This window comes from Sceloporus undulatus, chromosome 1 (assembly GCF_019175285.1).
Source record: "Sceloporus undulatus isolate JIND9_A2432 ecotype Alabama chromosome 1, SceUnd_v1.1, whole genome shotgun sequence".
NCBI classification, from domain to species: Eukaryota; Metazoa; Chordata; class Lepidosauria; order Squamata; family Phrynosomatidae; genus Sceloporus; species Sceloporus undulatus.
In genome coordinates, this window is record NC_056522.1 from 37,251,866 (window position 1) to 37,265,729 (window position 13,864).

General features: G+C 40.9%; 1 protein-coding gene across 2 annotated transcripts in view; it reads right to left on the reverse strand.

Moving 5' to 3' along the window:
* Nucleotides 1-13,136, reverse strand: part of PTPN14 (protein tyrosine phosphatase non-receptor type 14) — a 219,531-nt gene extending 206,395 nt beyond the window's left edge. For both annotated transcript variants that reach the window (XR_006104577.1, XM_042474253.1), the window contains exon 1: nt 12,778-13,136. The gene's annotated coding sequence lies outside the window, so the exon portion shown is untranslated. The remainder of the gene's footprint in view (nt 1-12,777) is intronic.
* Between the last annotated feature and the right edge of the window lie 728 nt (nt 13,137-13,864).

Here is a 13,864-nt window from a genome sequence, read left to right on the forward strand (position 1 = left end):
CCCATTATATTCAATGGGGCTTGAGCAAACACACTTTTTGCCTTACATGGCAAAGGATCCCCGCGTAAGGTAAGGGCTGACTGTATACAGGAAAAAGTTAAGTAAGCTATTGGTTACTTTCCATATTACAGCAATGCCCCAGTGGTGGACTGCCCATTGTTGCCGTAGTGGGGAAATGTGGAATAAGGACCTACAGAAAATGCTGGGGCCCGGAGCAGTGTAACTGTATCTGGTAATCCCTTTACTGAAAGGAGATTTCTCTACTTAGGCAGCACTTAAGATTCCACTGCAAGTTGAATGTCACAATCATACGTACAGGGGGCCCATTGCATCAGCAGGCTAGTGATTTGTGGACACAGTTGTCCACAGGTCTCAAGGTCTCATATTATTCAATGGTAGTCCATGCACATAGATATATGCACATTGCCACCCACTGAATATGGAGTGGAACAATCCACTTTTTCCCCCATTTACCGGGGGAGGGGGTCCCCAAAACCTGCATGGATGGGAAAGGGCCACTGTACATGTTACCTGGCTGTAATTCCAAAATGCATTCAGTGTTTGAATTGCTCTTAACTGTTAGATCCTAATATTTAGGAAGTTATAGCCTGATAATTTACTTGAATCTATCTTTCCGGGTTTACAATCACTACTTTTTATTCTATCATTCATGCACAGGCTTTAAAAAAAAAAAGGTAGTTCCCCTTCTTTTTTTCCAAAGCCTTTCAAGAATTTAAATGACCGTGTCTTCACAGTTCACTTACAACTTATCCTGATGTTGTATTTTTCCAGAGAAGAGCAGCATCTAGTCAATAAATCACATTAATCTACTAACTGCATGATCTTAAACTTTATTTAAAAAGTGCTTCTAAAGGAAATTAGAAAAACACCTAGAACAATAGTGGAATGAAAATTAATACTTGACAAGGCTGGTGAATACTAGGACACAAAGCACACTACTATTTTTAAGCAGTTCACTTTAATTTTCCATTAACTGCGAGCCTCAAAGCAGGTTTTATTAATTGTCAAGATCTTAAAAGGAGGACAGCCAGCCAATTTTTTTCCCTTCTGAATTGACCATGGCTGCACAAAGATTGATGCCTTCACTAAGACATGAATCTGAAGTAAAATAATACCAAGAGAGAACCAGGCCAGTTGCATAGATTACAGTGGCAGAGATGGAGGAAACTTTCCATAAAGTCTGCAAGCCCAAGCCAAGGAGAGAAAAGAATGTGGCTTTATAACCTGGGCTTGCCATGGTCTCAGTAAAAGATTCATATTTGTCTAAAAGAAACAAACAAAAAATAGACTCCATGGAGCACATTGGCATCATCTTCCACGCAGTGTATTCCTGAATGACATCAGCTTAACCAGACCATACCAGAAAGAACAAATCAGCCAAGATTTATAATTGAAACAAGTATTTTTCACAATTCCACTAACCACACAAAGCCTCTGAATCATATTACAACTTAGCACAATGCACATGTAAGTTAATTTAATTAATTCCAGTCCTGCAGTACAAGCAGAAAGTGAAACTTTGGCAGGATACAGACCGCCAATTTGGGGCTGGCTGCAGCCACCCCTTTGCGCAACATATTGGGGCCAGGGCAGCCACAGCGGCAGCCCAAACGCCCCAATACAGCGCTTTTCGGGACCAGGGTGTCGAAAAGGGGTGTCCTTGGGGCTTCATGTCCCAGGACACCCCGGGAGCCACAGCCAGGGGAGAAAGGGGCTGCTGGGCCCCTTTCCCCCTCGCGCCGTTCCTGCGGCAATCTAGTTGCCGTGGAAATGAGGCGCCCTCCAGGAAGGAGCTCCATTTCGGAGCTCCTTCCTGTGCTGCACTTAGGCCGCCACAAGCGGCCTGACGCAGTGCCGGGACGTAACAGCCACACTGTGCCGTTTGGATGCGACGCAGCCGTTACGTCAAAATGGCAGTGCCCATGTAGACAGGGCGCCACCATTTTGACGTACTGATTACGTCCTAGGGTTAGGGAGCATCTCAAAAGGTCACTCCCGGGCAACCCTAGCTCGTACTCAGTACGTGCTTCAAGGCCCATCTGTACAGGGCCTTTGATTCAGTAAGATGCAATTTCCTAATGTTAAGAGGGGCTCTCTGCAAACTATGGCTTGAACAAGATAAACCAGATTTGAGGACATATGCTCCCTTTCTGTATTCCTCCAGAACACCTTGCTATCTCCAGGTTCCCTCTTTTGCAAAAGAGTAGCAAAATTTGTTAGTTCGGTTATATGTTTTACACTAAAAGAGGGATGGAGAACTTTCCAGATATTTCAGTACTGAAATTCTCTTCTGAACTGAAATTTTCATCAGCTCTCATCACTGACTATACCAATAGGAGCAGCAGCAACATGCCATACCTGAAAATGGATTTACAGTTGTTATCTAACATTAATATCTGCTCAACTGAAAACCTGCATGGTTTAAAACTTTTTTTAAAAAGTGTTAAAACACTCAAGAAGGGAAAGATGGCATGTATATTCATGAGACCTCATTTCTTAACTATGGTTCACGGGTGGATGATATTGTCTGCACTGGACTGATGTTTCTCTAGCTTCTCATGCATTCATGCACACAGTCCCCCTTTCTTCCCATTTTTGATTTTACACCTTAGTTTAGACACTTGTGGATTATGTAAAACTGTATGATCAGATCAGTTTCACAGGAGCCTATATATTGAAGCAATGGTAGAAGCACAAAGCATCTGTTGCCAATTAATGACCAACTGAGAAGAGCAGTGAGAAGAGCATTAAACAACAGCTGCCAATTAATTGTTTCCATGAATAACATTGCACCTAGGCTATTACTGTGGTACCATAAATGATTACCAAAAGACAGGCTTCCCTATTTTAATATCTTATTAAAAACAAAAGCAAAATGACCATGGGATAATACAACATTTGTTTTTGTTTTGTTTTGTTTCCAAAAGTTTTTAACTCTACAATTCAGGCAGAAACCAGGGTTTGATTCCCTGCTCACCCATGAAGCCCACTGGGTAACCTTGGGCAAGTCTCAGCCTCAGGCTAAGGCAAAAGCAAACCTCATCTGAACATATCTTGCCAAGAAAACCTCATGAGTCAGGAATGACTGGAAGGCATACTACAGTAACATCAATGTAATTTTATGCATGCTTACCTGGGATTTGGAAATAAGGGAGTTGTATTAATCTTTTACAGAAAAAACAATTGAAGAGTTTTTTTGGCACCATAGTCTACCAAGTCTTAGTTGGCATAATCTTCCCTGGTCTCCAACCCACTTTATCAGATGCATGGCTTTCCTGGGAGTAAAGCTCACTGAACTCGATCTTCCGATCATGCATAAGACTATATTGTTACTGCTGAAACTGTCACAGTTGTCTACAGTAACAAACAGCCCACATATACAGATGTCCCACTAACCTAAAACATCAGACTATTTTAAAACAAAACTACAGAAATGGGGCCAAAAGCCACTTCAGCCAGGTAGCTATTGCCTCTTGTTCAAGTATCAGAGGAGGCACAAGAACATATATACTGTTAAAAGCTAACTTATTTCTATGTTCACACACTTCCTTTCTGCTAAATAAAAGCTGCTTCATACAGTTACCTACAGTTGCATTTCAAACAACTCCCATTTCAGTCCTGTGAACTTATCTGCAGTGAATCTGCATGGAATTCCTGAGTCTGAGCTACTTAGAACAATAAATCATATTTCTCAGCCCTTCTCACAGGAGTATGCAGCAGTTTAGTAACTCATGAAGTTCCAGTATACACATAGGAGTATAGTTAGCCCAATTTATACAATACCAGGGAAGCTGTAGCAAATGTATATCAATCTCCTAATATCAACTGGCCTAGTCCTCAAGGCATGACTTGTTAAGTTTAAAATGCCTATATTGGAACCACATCTCTGTAAGTGACAGATTAAAAAAATAAATATTAAGGACTTTAATGGCCATGTCCTCTTATATAGGTCTGCCCAGGTTTTAAGATCAGTTTCAGTACATCAGCTTCTCTGCACTACTGTACCTTCTTGGGCTGTTACAATAAGTAAACATAAAATACACACTTTTTAGAAGCAGCTCCAAGGTGTTCCTTAGGAATCCATCATCTTTGGCATTCTTTCACCTTAAGCTACAAACATTTCTCTTTCAATGGGTTATAAGATATTTAATGTTTTCCTGATGGCACCAGATCCCATCTTGAAAGCTAAACAGGGTTGACTCTGGTTAGCACTTGGATGAAAGACTGCCAATGAATACCAGGTGCTGTAGGCTGTATTTCAGAAGAAGGAACTGTAGTATAAATCAGTGGTGAACCACTTTAAGCACGTTAGGTGCCACTTTAGGCACGTTAGATTTATACTATAAAAAAGCATAGTATAAATCAGTTGTGTGTAATTGTGCAGGGGTCTAGCACCCTCACTGCCTGCCTCTGAGTATTCCTTGCCTAAGAAAACCTATGAAATTAATGGGACAAACAGGCAACTTGATGGCACACACACAATGTTTTTCTGCTGTCAACCTTTGTATAATATTTTTAGTTCATATGTGAACAAAAATGTTTTATGTATATGCTGGTTTTGTGTCTATTTGTACTGTGCTTCTTACCATGTGAACCACTTTGAGCACCACAGGACCACAAAGGCACAGTATAAATCAGCTGTGGATAACAGTGTAGGGGCCTACAGCCCTCACTGCCTTCCTCAACAATATCACAATGTTCTCCGGATGAAATGGTTGTGCACAAGGTGGGATTGCTATAACCTCATCCTCCTCATCCGTGAACAGTTCTGCCTCCTCCCCCCCACCAGGAAGTCGAGCAGATGTCATTTCCCCCCATAGTCTTCCCAGAATGAGAACTTCGCATAAGCCACACAACTAGGGAGATGAGCCCAGTGGTCTTCTTGTGTTTCTTTGGTATGGGGTCCTATTGGAGGGAGGCATTTGGTTTTTAGTATGTTGTAGTAGTAGTGCTTTTAATGGAGGGAGTGTAGTGTTTTTTATTTCAATCTGTTTTAGTGCTGTTTTGATGTTTTTAATGCAGTTTTTAACATTGAATTTAGTTCATTTGTGTTTTAATTTTTATATTAGGAACTTTTAAAAATGCATTGTGGTGTTTTGCTTTGGGTACTGTACACCACCTTGAATCCCATGATGGGAGAAAGGGGGGATACAAATTAAATAAATAAATAAAATAGATTCAGACAATCAATTTTGCTACATTATTATTACAATTACAGTGCACTGTATTATCTTTGTTGTAAAGACTTCCAACATTTGCCAGATATCCTATGCCAAAAGAATATAAGGATCTTATAAAGGCATATCTAATGCAATAAATAATCACAAAGGTTAAATCTTAGAGATTAAGGGACAAGCCAGCGCTCAATGGAAGAGCACATGCTTGGCTTGCTAATGATCCCAGACAGCTTCTGGAATTTCCAGGTAGGACTGGGGAAACATAAAGAACGACTGCCTGTTACTATATGAACAGCCCTGAGGTAGTAGTATGGCTGGGAGGTATGTAGAACACATTTATACTATGGAATTTCCCTTCATAGATATGGGACACCAAATTATACTTTTAAAAGGCACTGGATCAGTTGACAGATCTTAAAGCTATCAATAGCTTCTAATCTTAGTGACTATCTGCTACATCTGAGTTTAGAGAAGTGTGCTTTTCAATCGCTGGTCTCTAGCAATTTATGTCCTTATGTCTTGATTGATTCTTCAGTCTAGCCAGCTATTGTCAGAAATTGGATAGTGCACTAGATAGGCTTTCAGACTGATCCAGCAGGGTTCTTCTCAGGTTCTGCTTCATCAATTTACAGCAGCTCCCAAGATGTATTAACATTCTAGAAAAATCCTGGGATCGGAGAGAACTCAGAAAATGCCAATACATAAGATTCATCTACCTGTCTGCAATAGATGAAATTACACAATCCAGATCACAGTATACACAAGCAGAAAAAGAGACAACTACAGAAGTGCTGAAAATGAAACAGTTCTATGTAGATAGCTGTTATATTAAGATGGACTATTTGTCTAACTAGCCCAGCACACTTTACCTTGATGGTAATAACGCTAACTCTCTAGGCTGACAAATCTTTTATGTTATCTGCTAGTTATCCCTTTAATTAGATATAATAAGACACACCTTTTGCATGCAAACCATTCATCATGGTAGCCATCACTCAAATTGGGGTAGCAAACTCCTTAGCTTAACTGTCTGGTCTTAGGAGTGGGGGCGGGGAATATTTTATTTCTTCCACTGTTACGAAGGAAAAAAGCTCTTCCCTGCACTATTTTTCCATACAATATACCATTATCATGTTCCCCTTTACTCACTTCCCACAAGCTAGAGATGATCAGTGGATCCGCCATCATGGAATGGCTTCTCCTGTGACTCCCCTGAGTTCAAAGTGAGCTCTACTGGTACTGAACTAGGATCAGCACCAAGAGAGTTCATCTTTGACTTGGAGTAGCTGAAGAAGATACAATAGCAAATTTTAAGAGGAGATCTGTCATGGCTGATGTGGCTCATCTACCAGCCACATCACCACTGAGCTTAAAAGCCCCAAACGCAGTAACCTTTTCTTACACAAGAGTTCCTCCCTTGATCATTTTGACACTTCTTTATTTTTCTCACTTTACAATATCTTTTTTGTGGGTTCAGAATGGGACACAGAAGCTCAGCAGTGTAAGTCTGGAATATCAGTATGCAAGCACAATTGAGACTAATTGTGCAAAAGACCTTGCAGCATAAAATTTCATAGACTTGGTCTACTTCCCCAAGTGCATCTGCAACAACTTCTTTTACATAGCTACAAGGTCCCTTTGCATAACATTAGTCCCATACAGACAGGCCAAAATAAAGCTGCTTTAGGTCACTTTGGAGGTATGCTGTTTAAATGATGCATGCATCCTAAGAGTCCAGAAGCCACACCAAAGCCATGCTCCAGTCCTAAGGACTGGAATGTGGCTTTGGCTCGGCTTCCAGACTCTTAGGACACATGCATCATTTAAACAGCATACCTCCAAAGTGATCTAAAGCAGCTTTATTTTGGCCTGTCTGTATAGGGCCATAGTCTTTGCATAACATAGTTCATATAATATAGAGGCCCTGTTACATATCCCATTACCTCATGCGTGTACAGTGGTTAGTGCACATGAGAGGGCTTTCTCTGTAGCAGACAGAGGCCCAGCTGGCTCCATTCCTTCATAGACTCTAGTGAGCAGTGAATACTATACTATCTCACATTGGTCTTTTGCACATAAAATTAATGGGGGTCTCCTCTGACTGTTAGTCTGGGTTCAGAATTGCAGTAATTTTTAAAGAAGAGTTTAGACCAGTGGTGGCGAACCTATGGCACACATGCCAGAGGTGGCACTCTATGGGCACACACTCTGTTACCCCAGCACAGATTTTGCCAGAGTTTGTTACTAGAAAGCCAGAGGAATGTGGCACTTTGTGATAAATAAGTGGGTTTGGGGTTGTAGTTTGGACACTCGGTCTTGTAAAAGGTTCCCCATCACTGATTTAGACTGTTTTAATGGGGTTTTAGTTAATTGTTTATTGTTTTTAAAGTGGTTTCCCCCCCCCCCCAATTGTCTATTGCCTCAGGGGTCCTGCTGGGTAACGTCACATTAAATACACAGGTACACTGATGAGGTAACATTATCATCTAGTTATTCACCCCAATGCAAAGATTCCTTTCCTGATCCATCAGCCCTGTTGAGGTGCTATCAACATACAACTACATTCTGATGCCCGGCAAGCATCACTTGCTTAAACTGAACTTTCTTTATCATCTGAATAGCAATCATCCCAGTTTGGAGAAATCCTTTGGGGGCTCTTATGTCTTTTTATTTATTTGTCTTAATCAGACAATTGTTTTGTTTTAAATAATTTGAAGCAGGAAGGAAAGAGGAGAGTCAGCATGACACAGTGATTTGAGAGCTGGATTATGACTCCACAGCCCAGGGTTTGATTCCCTGCTCGAGCATAAAAAATACCCACAAGGTGACTTTGGGCAAGTCACACACTCTCAACTTCAGAGTATAGAAGTGGGAAAACCCCTCTGAAGAAAACTGCCCAGAAAAAATCATGATAGGTTTGCCTTAGGATTGCCATAAATAAATAAAAAAATGACTTGGAAGCACACAACAAGAAAAGAGTGAAACACAGAGATAAATACAAGAGAGGAGGGGACTTCCTGGTCCACAGCGAATCCCAAATGAGGATACTGTGAGCCATCCACCAAAATCAACAGAGGAATCCATCATTCCACTTCACTCCACCTCCCCCAACTCCATTAGGACAGGGAAAGCCCCAAAAGCAGTTAAATAAGGACTATGCTCAATGAACATGCAATGCTGATTGTAGAAGTGGTAGAATGAAAACCCAGAAAGGCAGTTAGGAGAAATGGAATGGAGTGTCTCAAATCTTGAACAGAAAGATGTACCTTGAATTGCAACATCATATTTCAGGACAATATTTGCATCAATTTTAATGTGCTGATTAACAAATTGTGTAACCCAACTAATCCTGGAGCACGTGTCTTAAAAAAGTTATTTTTAATTAAAGTATTTATCAAAACTGAATCTAGAGCCTCAACAAAACTTATTTAATCCAGTGATAGTCCTCATGAAACCTAATTTGAGCATTTCATGTTAACTAGAGTATCAATTAGGCTACTGTTCTGTTCCTCCACCACAAACCATCCTCTTTCTCAGAAAAAAAAAAAGCAAAACACTCTGTCTTCCCTTTGTCTTCTGAAATACTCTAATCAGATTTTGTACATGGGGCTGGTAAAGTCATATTCATTCTTGTTTCTCAAGGTGGGCAGAAACTCCCCTCTGAAAGCCATGACAGCTTTTGTTTTAAAAACTGCCATGACCTTTATCGTCTGAATAGCAATTCACCCTTCCTTTGAGGGCTCTGATGTCCTTTTGTTTGTTTATCTTAATCAGACAATTGTTTTGTTTTTAACAGTTTTTAAAAACATTCTTCAAAAAATGTCTGTGAGATAGTCCTAATCACAGTCATTTGTTTTTGAACCTGCTTATGCAGCCAACTCCTTTTCATTTGCAGCCAAAATTCTACCATTACCGTATTTTTGTTGTCTCTACATTTTAAGTTATACAAGAATCCATTATGTTCCATATCAGGAAAATTAATCAACTACTACACCCTGAAAAATACAACTATAAATGGTACAGCCCCACCTCCAGGCTCACACCCACTATACTGTACTAGCAAACCTCATCTATACCAAAAGACTCAAGGAGACAGCACAAAGCAATGGTGGGCAAAATAACAAATTGGGTTTTAAATGACCCTAAAAGTCTGGGGCTTTACACGAGGCACCACTTTCAACACTATGCTATCCCACAATGAGATAACACTTTTCACACTCACCTGGCCCATAGTATGCCACCCCTTTGCAATATCAACTGACACCATGTAAAGCATTGGCTATCACAAGAGTCAAGAAAACTGTTATATCCTTTGAAACATTGTTTAATTTTCATTGGCAACAGTTCACACATTCATCATCCTGTCATCTGGCAAACTTTAAGTACAGAACAATCCAGCGTTTGTGTTTGTGTCCGCACACAAGAATAAACTTGCTAAGTAGTCACAGAACAAGAGAAAGATATTGTGCTTGAGTTCTGACTGTAAAAAAGAAAGCCAGATCAACACATTCTTCAGCTCAACACACTCCTCTCTTCCATGCATAGCCTAAGACCTAACTGCAAAAGAGGACAAGACACCACAAAAATGTAGAGCATTCAAGACAAATTGGAGACATTGCAAAATAAAAGCTAAAGACATACAAATATAAATCCATGCTTCTCAAATGTATCTGAAAAAGTAGACTTAAGTCTACAAAAGCTCATGCTGCCAACTTCTTCTTAGTCCCAAAAGTGCTACAAGATCTCTCATTCATGCTTCTCAGTAATGCTCCAAATGGAGGATATTCTGGAATTCCTCCTGCACAAAAGACTGAAATGTAAGACATGTCGGGAGAAAAGTCAACATCTGCTCACCCTGCCATGGCCAGAATCTAGTGAAACCACCACTCATATCCACAAGGTAAGCTAGCTACAAGTTATAGGTTAGCTCAACTTGGCGCAAATACTCCAGAAAGCAGATACATGGAATCGACATGGAGCAAACAGTAAACAACAGAGGTGGTTCAGTTTATACTCTGTTTGGGGGGACTTCCCAGATGAAGCATGAGACTGATTCCATTTGGAAACAGGATGCTGAACAGACAGACTTTTGGTCTGAAACAATTGGTGTCTTTGATCCCTCCTGGGTCCAAACCCACCGCCTTAGAAGTTTTAAAAATTGTAACCTATACACATAAGGTCTAAGAAGTGCTCCTGTGGTTTGCTTTTTTAAAAGCAAAACAAAAGCAAAACAAAAACCCACACACATACTGCATTAATCTCCCCATGTGCATTTCGCATGGAAAAAAGGCATCACAAAGGAGGAAGGAGAGGGGATTTTAAGGAAGAGGCTTCGCATCTGATACCTTTATTTCATTTCTTACAACACCTCTCATTACAGGTACATGACTGGAGAGTACAAAGAAAGAGGCCTGTAATCACAAGGGCCCTTTGCCCACAGAAGTTAGAAACCAGCAGACCTCATCCCCTTTGCCATCTTTAAATACACACACCTATTTTGTGGCCGCTGCAGGCAAACAAATGACTCATTCCTGAAATTAGAGCTTTTGCAAAACTTTTAAAAATAATAATAATAAAAAAGATTAATGGATTTTGTTAGACTGGGTGCAGAAGAAGATGCTACCGCATTCTTTCCTTCTTGTCATGACATCTGCCAGAGAGGAATTGCCAGTATAGACTTGACTGGTAGTTAACAAAGAGCAGGAAGATAAAATCCACCCAACCCAGAGTGGGAAGTTCAGTTGTGCCTCATAAGAAAAGACAGGTAGCAGCCAAGCAGCAAAATTCAGCTGTTTACAAGATTTTCAAGCCACCACTGCATCCGCACTGCAGAAATAATACAGTAGGGCACCACTTCAACTGCCCTGGTTTAATGCTATGGGATTATGGGATTTGTGATTTGTTGTGGCACCATAGCAGCAGACCTGTGTGCAGGAATAAAAAGCATCACTAAAGAGAAAGAGGGGAGATCAAGCAAAAAAGGTTTCATTTTACTTTTATTTCATTCCTTACAACACTTCTGCATCACTGGAGAGTTACAAAGAAAGAGCCTTGTAATCATAAAAGGCATGCCATCATAAAAGAAGAGCCACAATGAACTCCACATCCCAGAATTCCATAGTCACTTAGAATAGTGTCAAACCGGATTGTTTCTGCAGTGTGAAAGCAGAGAAGGCAGGTTCAAGAAGAGAAAGTGTACAAAGAAAGATCCTTGTAATCATAAAAGACACACAATCATAAAAGCAAAGCCACAACAAACTACAAATCCCAGAATTCCATAGTCACTTAGAGCGGTGTCAAACCAAATTGTTTCTGCAGTTCAGATGCAAAGAAGGATGGTTCAAGAAGAGGGAGTCTACAAAGAAACAGACTTGGAATCATATTTATACCCCGCTCTTCAGCCAAGGCTATCAGAGCGGCTTACAATTTGTTAATTAGACATGAAATCATAAAAGCAAAGCCACAACAAACTACAAATCCCAGAATTCCATAGCCACTTAAGAGTGGTGTCAAACTGGATTGCTTCTGCATTGTGGATGTAGAGAAGGCTGACTAAAGAAGAGGCAGTGTGGTGAAGCCACTTCTTTCCAAGAGCCCCTTGGTCCAAAACCCAGTGCAGAAATAATCCAGTTTGAGACCACTTTAACTGCCATGGAAGTTAGGGAGTTCTGTAATTCTATGAGACATTTAGCCTTCTCTGTCAGAGATAGCTCTGGGGCCACAATTATTATCATTATCATTATTATTATTTGCATCCTGCTCTTTTCCCAGAACTGGGACTCAGAGTGGCTTCACAACATTAAAAAACAGTACAATTAAAAACATAAAGTACATTGAAAAGGAATTAACTTATTACACTATTAAAACAGATAATATAGTATTATTTTAATAACAAGAATAAAACACATTTTTAAAAGATCTGTATCAAATTTTTTTGGAAATGGTACAACATCCCAGCCTGTCCTTATAACAATTCCTTAAAAGTCTGTGTTAACAGGTAGGTCTTCACTACAATAAACTACAATTCCCAGGATCCCTAGGCTCTCAGAGTGGATGATTTCTGCAGTGTGATTGGGACCCCTTGTTTGTTTTCAGAACTCCTTCTGCATGCATGCCTGCAAAGCCCTCTCTGTTTTAACTAAAACAAGGAGGCAGAAAGAGGCAAGACACAACAAGTCTCCCAAAGGGCATCCTAACTGGTCCTAGGCTGCAAAGGAAAGGCAAAAACCACACACCTCCCAAGAGTGGAGTTGTGGCTAGAGCTTAAACTGTGTCCAGCAAGACCTTTTGGGGAGCTGTGACCACAAAGCTTTGCTCACACACCAGGAAAACTTCAACTCACCAAAACACTAACAGCAACAACATTCCCCACAAAAAAAATCTAGCATGATTTGGGGGGGGGGGGGGGGGGGTCCTTTTCAGGGGGCTGCTTCTCTCTCCCCCCCAAAATATCAGCCCATTTCTCTGAAATCTTCTAACCCAAGGGGAAAAGAAAAACAGGCCTTTGTATGATTATGATTAATAATAATAATAATAATAATAATAATAATAATAATAATAATAATAGTCCCCTCCTTACCTGTTTCACATGACTTGTCGGGGGTCCTTTTTGGGGAGTTTCTTTCTTCCAAATAAGCAGTCCAGTTCTCTGAAATCCTCCACCCCAAGGGGGAAAAAACAGGACTTGATCTAACAGTAATAATAATAGTAATAATAATAAATCCCCAAAGAAGATGGATGAAGGAGGAGGCTTCTGCTTCAAGCCCAAGAAAATCCAAAACCTAGGAGAAACAGGGGGGAGAAAGAAAGAAAACCCTGTTCCAAACTAAAAGCTATGAGTGATAAAGGAGGGCAGAGGGGGAAAGAAGAAGAGGGCGGCTCTTGGGGGAGGTGGAAAAGAAATGGAAAGGGGAAGGAAAAAACGCGCGGCCCTGAGGAAAGTTTGGAGGAAGTTTAGAAAGAGAGGAGGAGGAAGAGGAGGAGGCACACAATTCAGAGAGGGAGGTTTTGCAGCTGAGGAAGGAGGAGGAGGGAAGAGGTTAGGGAGCCCAAAGGGTGGGAGGGAAGGCAGCCAGGAGAAGAAGGGAGGTTAGAAAGAGGAGAAGGAGGAGGCTGTTTTGAGGCGGCTCTTTCTCTCTTGGAAAGCCTGGAGAAGAAGGAGGAGAGAGGAGGGGAAGAAGCCCGCCTGCAGTGGAGTCACAGCCCAGGAATGCTAAGAATGTGGAGCAGCAGCAGCAGCAGCAGCAGCCACTGAAATGGCGGGGATTTCTCTGAAGAGGAAGGAAAACAGCCTACCCTCCTCTCGCTTTTTCCTTTTCATAGGAAACTCCAAGGGTCATCTAGTCCAACCCCCTGCCATGCAGGAACTCACAAAGCACCCCCAACAGATGGCCACCCAGCCTCTGTTTAAAAGCCTCCAAAGGAGGACACTCCACCACTCTTCAAGGCAGTATGTTCCACTGTTCAACAGCTCTTACTGTCAGAAAGTTAATAATAATAATAATAATAATAATAATTTATTTGATAGCACCGCCGCTTCTGAAAATCAAGGGCCATGAACAGCATCTAACTAAGACATACATAACATTAAAAACAATTCAATAAAAACAATAAAATTAACATGCCGGCCTACAGTGCTGACAGGGGGGGGAGAGTTGCTGGTCAGG